Raw genomic sequence first — 8,211 nt, 5'->3', positions numbered from 1 at the left:
CACAAATCCCTTAAAGATCATGTCAACCATCTTACAACCGTTTTACAAACTCTTAGAAAAGAGAGCCTTTATGCTAATATGGACAAATGCCTTTTTGGTGTTGATAAGCTTATTTTCTTGGGTTATGTAGTCTCTTCTAAGGGTGTGCATGTAGATGAATCTAAGATCAATGCTATTAAAACTTGGCCACAACAAACCAATTTGCAACAAGTGTATAGTTTCCATGGTTTAGCCGGTTTCTACCACAGATTTGTTAAGGATTTTAGCACCATTGCATCCCCTTTACATGCTTTGAGTAATAAGAAAGCACCCTTTGTTTGGGGACCATCTCAAGATACGCATTTAACGAACTAAAAAATTTGCTTACTCATGCTCCCGTGCTTGCATTACCCAACTTAGACAAAACTTTTGAAGTTCATTGCGATGCTAGTGGTAATGGCATAGGAGGTGTGTTAATGCAAGAGAAGCGCCCAATTGCTTACTTTAGTGAAAAACTTTCCGGAGCGCAACTCAGTTATCCCATCTATGACAAAGAGCTATATGCTTTAGTGTGAGTTTTGCGTGAGTGGGAACATTATCTACACCCTCATGAATTTTTCATTCATACCGACCATGAAACCCTTAAATATCTTAAGGGTCAAACTAAGTTGAACAAGCATCATGCTAAGTGGAGCGAGTTCATAGAGTCATTTCCTTATGTCATCAAATGCATCAAAGGCAAGCAAAATGTTATGGCAGATGCTCTTTCCCGCAAATGCATGCTTGTTACCAAACTTGAATTGAATGTCATTGGTTTTGAGAACATAAAAGACTTGTATGCAGATGACCCTACTTTTGCTATTTCTTATACCAAATGTTTGACGCATACATCTTGTGAACGCTATTACATCAAGGATGATTATCTTATGAGAGCTATCAAACTATGTATTCTTGAGTCTTCTTTTCGTTTGTTACTTTTGCAAGAATCTCATGGAGGAGGACTAATGGGACACCTTGGACATGACAAGACATTCACCACGCTCTCCAAGAATTAGTTTTGGCCCAAGATGTTCAGCGACGTCTCACGCTTCAGCAAACGATGCTCTACATGTCGCAAAGCTAAGTCTAAAGCTCAGTCCCATGGTATCTATATGCCACTTCCTATTCCATATCACCCATGGGAAGATATTAGAATGGACTTTGTGCTTTGTTTGCCTAGAACTAGAAATGGCAAAGATTCTGTGTTTGTTGTTGTGGACTAAATATCTAAATGGCTCATTTCATCCCGTGCAACAAGACGATGCTTCACATGTTGCAAATCTTTTTTGTAGGGAAATATTGCGCCTACATGGAGTGCCACAAACGATTGTCTCGGACCGCAACATCAAGTTTCTAAGCTACTTTTGGAAGACCTTATGCGCCAAGCTCGGAATCAAGCTTTTGTTCTCTTCTTCATACCGTCCTCAAACCGACGGTCAAACGAAGGTCACGACCAGGACACTCTCCACTCTACTACGTGTGTTGATCAAGAAGAACATCAAGGAGTGGGAGGAGTGTCTACCCATCGCCGAGTACGCCTACAACTGTGCAAGACATTCGACTATTGGCAAGTCCCCCTTCGAGGTCATCTATGGTTTCAATCCATTGTCCCCATTGGACATTCTACCTCTAGCACTACAAGAACGCATCAACATGGACGCGAGTGCATGAGTGAGCTATCTCAAGAAGGTGCATGAAGATACAAGGCACACCATCGAGCACCAAGTACAATGCCTCGCGACCAAGATCAACACTAACAAGAATCCCATGATATTCAACACCGGAGATCTTGTGTGGCTACACCTTCGCAAGGACCGCTTCCCCAACGAACACAAGTCCAAGCTTCTACCTCGAGCCGATGGACCTCAATGTGCTAGAATGCTACAACAACAACGCCTACAAGATTGACATCCCATGTGACAAGTACTCCGTTAGCGACATATTAAACGTCAAAGATCTCTCTCCCTACCATAGTGATGAGGTTTTCGATCCGAGGTCAGATCTTTCCCAGGGGAGATGATGACGAGCATCATACGACCATCCCCATGGACCTACCTTCGTCTCCCAAGACACCACGTGGACCAATGACACGAGCTCATGCAAGGGCTATCGAGAATGAGGTTAACTCTCTCCTTTTAAACTCCCCTTTGACCCACTTAAGACATGGCTACTACCTCAAATGGAGATGTTGTGTGTGCTTAGGTACCAAGGAAGCAACCAAGCAGAAGTTATGGTGCAAGTTGGACATCAAGAGCATGAAGAGAATCCGCCCAGTCCAGAAATCTTGGTACAACCGCCCAACTACCGCCCGGGCGGTAAAACCGCTCGACTACCGCCCAACTACCGGTCCAGCTTATGTGTTCGAGCGGTGCAAGGCCGGTACTGCACCGGTTTGTCCCCGTAACAGCTGTAAGACTGGTACAACTGATCCAACCACCGGTACTACCTCTAATCCCTTCCGCGAACACCTCCAGGAACCAACACCTGAGCTTCCAGTGGTACAACCGCCCCCATGACCGGTACTACCGCCCTGCCTGTGCGAAGTGAAAGGGGTTTCGCCCCATGTATCCCAACTTACCCCTTGGACTATAAATACTCGTCCCCTAGCTCTGCATTAGGATTAGCAAAGTGATAGCTCATTTGAGAGATAGAGCCTTGCTCAGCCATCTGGATCTACTCCATTGAGAGAGACCGCGGCCTCTATGGACCCTCAAGACCTCCTCACGGAGAATAACTTGCTACTTGTGTCGTCTGTTGTTGATCGTGGATCGTGTATCTCTTTGTGTTTCGAGGATCTAGCACATGTGTAATCGAATCTTGTTGGTTTGAGTGATTTCCTCTTGTGTTTCCCCTCGTGTTTTCCCCTCGTGTTCTTCGTGTTCTTCGCGGGATCCGCTCCAATCGTGAAAGATCGGGCATCTAGGGTTCTACCCTACATCACCTTTCCACAAATCAGCCACCATACCTACCTATTATGGCATTTTCATAGCCATTCTGAGATATATTGCCATGCAACTTCAACTGTTTCGTTATTTTGAGTTGTCACGTTGAGTTGTAATTCTTGACTTGTAAGTAAATAAGGTGTGATGAATATCAATATTAGAGGATTGTCCCATGTGAGGAATAAAATAAAATAAAAAGAGGCCAAATGAGGCCAAGAAAAAAGAGAGGCCAAAGAGCCCAAGAAAAAATAGAGAAAAAAAGGAATGAGAGAAAAAGAGAGGAGGGACAATGTTACTATCCTTTTCCACACTTATGCTTCAAAGTAGCACCATGTTCTTCATAATAGAGAGTCTCCTATTTTGTCACTTTCATTTATTACTAGTGGGAATTTTTCATTATATAACTTTTCTTGTATATTCCAATGATGGTCTTCCTCAAATGCCCGAGGTCTGCATGAGCAAGCAAGTTGGATGCGCACCCACTTGGTTTTCTTTTGAGCTTTCATACACTTATATCTCTAGTGCATCTATTGCATGGCAATCCCTACTCACTGACATTGATATTGATTGATGGGCATCTCCATGGCCCGTTAATTTGCCTAGTTGATGTGAGAATTTCTCCCTTCTTTTTTGGCTACTACCACCTTCTATTCCACCTAAAGTGCTATATCCATGACTCACGCTCATGTATTGCGTGAATGTTGAGAGAAGCTGAAGTCCATTAAAAAGGGTGAACCAGTTTTTTGGGTAACACCGCGGTAGTACATGATTTATACTTTTTGTTGAGAAGAGGGAGCATAACAAGACTATATGATTTTGTAGGGATAACTTTCTTTAGCCACGATATTTTGAAACGACATGATTGATTTTTAGTATGCTTGAAGTATTATTGTTTTTATGTCAATATTAAACTTTTGTCTTGAATCTAATGGATCTGAATATTCATGCCACATAAAGAAAGATTACATGATAAACATGTTAGTAGCATTCCACATTAAAAGTTCTATTTTTATCATTTACCTACTCAAGGACGAGCAGGAATTAATCCTGGGAATGCTTGATATGTCGCCAACGTATCTATCATTTTTTACTGTTCCATGCTATTATATTATCAATCTTGGATGTTTTATTGCATTATTATGCTATTTTATATCATTTTGGGGACTAACTTATTAACCTAGTGCACACGGCCAGTTGCTATGTCTTCCTTGTTTTTGTCTTTACAGAAAATCTATACCAAATGGAGTCCAAATGAATGAAACTTTTTGACGATTTTTCTTGGACCAGAAGACACCCTGGAAGCTTCGGGAGGAGGCCAGAAGGGCCACGAGGAGGCGACAAGCTCAGGGGGCGCGACCTAGGGGGCGCCCCCAAGCTTGTGGGGCCCTTGTGGCTCCTCTAACCCTAATTCTTCTTTTATAAATACCCAAATATTCCCCGAATACCAGAGGCCACACCAAAAGTACTTTTCCGCCGCCGCAAGTTTCTGTCTTCGTGAGATAATATCTGGGACGTTTTCCGGTACTCTGCCGGAGGGGGATTCGGTCACGAAGGGCTTCTACACCATCCTTGCTGCCCTTCCGATGATGTGTGAGTAGTTTACCACAGACCTATGGGTCCATAGCTAGTAGCTAGATGGATTCTTCTCTCTCTTTGATCTTCAATACAATGATCTCCTGGATGTTCTTGGAGATATATTCGATGTAATCTTCTTTTGCGGTGTGTTTGTTGAGATCCGATGAATTGTGCGTTTATGATTACATTATCTATGAATATTATTCGAGTCTTCTCTGAATACTTTTGTGCATGATTTATATAGTTTTGTATTTCTCTTTGATCTATTAATTTGGTTTGGCCAACTAGATTGATTTTTCTTGCAATGGGAGAGGTGCTTTGTAATGGGTTCAATCTTGTGGTGCTCAATCCCAGTGACAGCAAGGGACATGACACATATTTGTATTGTTGCCGTTAAGGATAAAAATATGGGTTTTTTTCATATTGATTGGATCTATCCCTCTACATCATGTCATCTTGCTTAAGGCGTTACTCCGTTCTTGTTAACTTAATTCACTAGACGTATGTTGGATAGTAGTCGATGTGTGGAGTAATAGTAGTAGATGCAGGCAGGAGTCGGTGTACTTGTCTCGGACATGATGCCTATATACATGATCATTGCCTTGGATATCGTCATAACCATGCGCTTTTCTATCAATTTCTCAACAATAATTTGTTTACCCACCTTTTGCTTTCTTTCAAGAGAGAAGCCTCTAGTGATAACTATGGGCCCCGGGTCTATCTTTTATCATATTATATTCAGATCTAAAAAATCAAAAACACAAAATTACCTTGTTGCAATTTATTTACTTTTATTTTATTTTGCACTTTTACTTATCTTTTATATCTGTCACTATCAGATCTCGTCCTTGCAAGTAACCTGAAGAGATTGACAACCCTTTTATTGTGTTGGGTGCAAGTATTTGTTTGTTTGTGCAGGTGCAATTATTGGAGGTCAACCCAAGTATATGAAAAACCCCATATTTTTATCCTGGTGGTCTTTTTGCACTGATCAAGCAACATTTGGGGTTTATTTGGGAACCAGCTTGCTGGTCCTGCTCTCTTAGAATAAAAGAGGAAAGCCTCATCATCCACGGCTACTGGCATGGCCTCTGGCGTCGTTCGTCGCCACGCGCGTCACCCACATGAAGACTAAGTGACGTGTGACCGGGCTGAGTAGCCCTTGACTTGACCGCCCCGAGAGAGGGCCTCAGGAGGCAGCCTCGGGAGGCCGCTGTCAGTGTCAAAACTGACAGATCTTGGGTAGGGGGTCCAAACTGTTGATCTTGGATCAATGGGGAACAAGGAACGCCTGACACGATAGTTACCCAGGTTCGTGCCCTCTCTAAGAGGTAAAACCCTACGTTCCACTTGATTATATTGCTTGTGTATATGGGGATTACAGAGTCGATCTACCACGAGATCAGAGGAACTAAACCCTAACTAGTAGGATGGCAATTGTTCTCTTAGCCTCTACAGACTAAACCCCTGGTTTATATAGACACCAGGGGTAATAGGGTTTATAGATAGTCGGTTACATCAAGGAAACGTCGAATCTTCCATCGTGACTTGGGGTCCATACCAAGGCACAAAAGGTCTTTGGTCCGGATACAGTGCAGCCCACTAGTGAGGCACATGTGAGATAGGCAGACATGCTGAGTACCCACTAGTCCAGGACTCCCTTAGTAGCCCTCGAACTAGCCTTCAACGCCAGATCTCAAAACTGTCAATCACCCCGGGCTTCCCAAAGTCATTGGCTTGCGAGGCAAGTTCCCCATCTTCTCTCTATTTGGCTGATTCCAACAAGTCGGCTACCGATGGCTTCTCAATCCATCCCATTGTAACGGTCCCCACCATTAACTTTGTCAACGGTGACCATTGATTTTCGTGCGTCTGCCAGAAGGCGAACAGGCTGGCGCTTTTTACAAGAACACCCTCCCAGGACCAGAAAACATGCCTATTAAATAGACCAAGGGTGAATCGAGCGACCCGTCCCCCCCCCCCCCCGATATAAATATAGTCTCACTCAAAGAAAGCTCAAGGCTTATGGCCGGCACCCCTGGCTCATCCACACGCCCTCATGGCCGAATCCTAGGTGACTGGCCCAGTTGTTCCATTTCGCTGCTCCAGCTATGCAGCCTCCATCGGCAAGGGTACCTTCCCGCCGCAGATCTCATATCCGTCCGTGCTTTGCTGACCTCAGCAAATGGCGAGGCTTTTGTAGAGAATATTCCCATTCTAAGCAAGGAGGAGAGGGTATGTTTCGTATCCTTCCTCCTAAGAGGTTTACGATTCCCAATTCATCCCTTCTTGAGGGGTTTACTAGAGTTTTACGGGATCCAGCTCCACCACCTCACCCCCGGATCAATCCTGCATATCTCTGGCTTCGTCGCCCTCCGGGAGATGTTTTTGGGCTGCAAGGCCCATTTGAATTATGGAGGAAATACTTCTGCCTTGTCCTTCGCACCCACAAGGGTTCGACTTTTTAAGTAGGCGGAGCCGAAGTGTGTCGTATAGCTGGCAATGGGTATCCTATTGGAACTCCAAAGAAAGATTCCAAAGAATGGTCTTCGGAGTGGTTTAATGTTGAAGATGTTCCCCTCTTGGAACCCGCTCAGAGAGTTCTGCCCGAGAATTCAAGTGCTTAGTTAAAGAAGCGGCTTAACTGGCGGCCTAAAGGCTCCTCCCAAGGAGAGTCTTCTAAGGTGCGGTGTCTGGCCGCAAAAGTAAGGGGTTGGCCCATAGTAAATTGACAATGATTGATGCAATGGCCGCAGAAATCGATAGATGCGTGCAACCCCTCCAGCAAAGGGTGCTCCCTCTGTAGTGCTACAACGAGACGAGCACCGCGTCCTGCTACAAGAGGCATGGACCGGATAGCTCAAAAGAAATATCCATCATATTGGAGGATCTATTCAAAGGAGAGGAAGGAGAGTTTGCCCGCCCAAGAAACTGGAAAGGCTACTCGAGCTATAACCCCGTCAAATGGGTAAGTTTGAACTTTTCATACATAGTCCAGACAGAATATCCGAACACTAATCGACTCAACCATTTTTACGAACAGAGCTGGAGATGCTAGGTCGAAGGCATCAACTGCCCTTCTCCTCAATGACAGGACCACTCCTGCGATGATGACCCGAGATTTCACGAGGACCCAGAGGTGTACATCGAATTTGAGGACGGGGTTTTCTTTCAGGAAAGCCTTGATGGTTCAAAGGTGGCTATTATAGCTGATCACCCCGAGCTTCTCCCCACTTCCACCGCAAGTAGCAAGAAGGACCCCTCTCAAACAGTGGTCACCGTACCTCCCGCCGAACATCCGCCCAATGTTTCATTGTCATTCAATTTCTTCCCAATGGTCGTCGTACCTCGTGCCGAACACCGACAGGGGTGGCATCAATTTCGTCCGACAAAGAGGCCTCCAAATGAAAAGCGACCATGGGAGATACACCAAACATGTCTTGGGGAAAAAGGTAGTGTAACTGCCATCAGTTCCTTAGTGGCCTTATCGGCATAGAGTTCCATCGTCATTCAGTCTATGTTTGTAGGAAAAAGGTACCATCTCCACCGTCCGAAGACATCAAGGGGGTGTCCGAGCGTGGGCGAAGACCCACAGTACGGGCAGAGGTCGATGTGGGGAATCCCACTGCCGGATAGCCTTTAGAACACCCTGATGATATCTCGGTCACCAATTCTG

Source organism: Triticum aestivum, chromosome 4D (genome assembly GCF_018294505.1).
Source record: "Triticum aestivum cultivar Chinese Spring chromosome 4D, IWGSC CS RefSeq v2.1, whole genome shotgun sequence".
Classification (NCBI taxonomy): domain Eukaryota; kingdom Viridiplantae; phylum Streptophyta; class Magnoliopsida; order Poales; family Poaceae; genus Triticum; species Triticum aestivum.
This window is presented reverse-complemented; position numbering follows the sequence as displayed.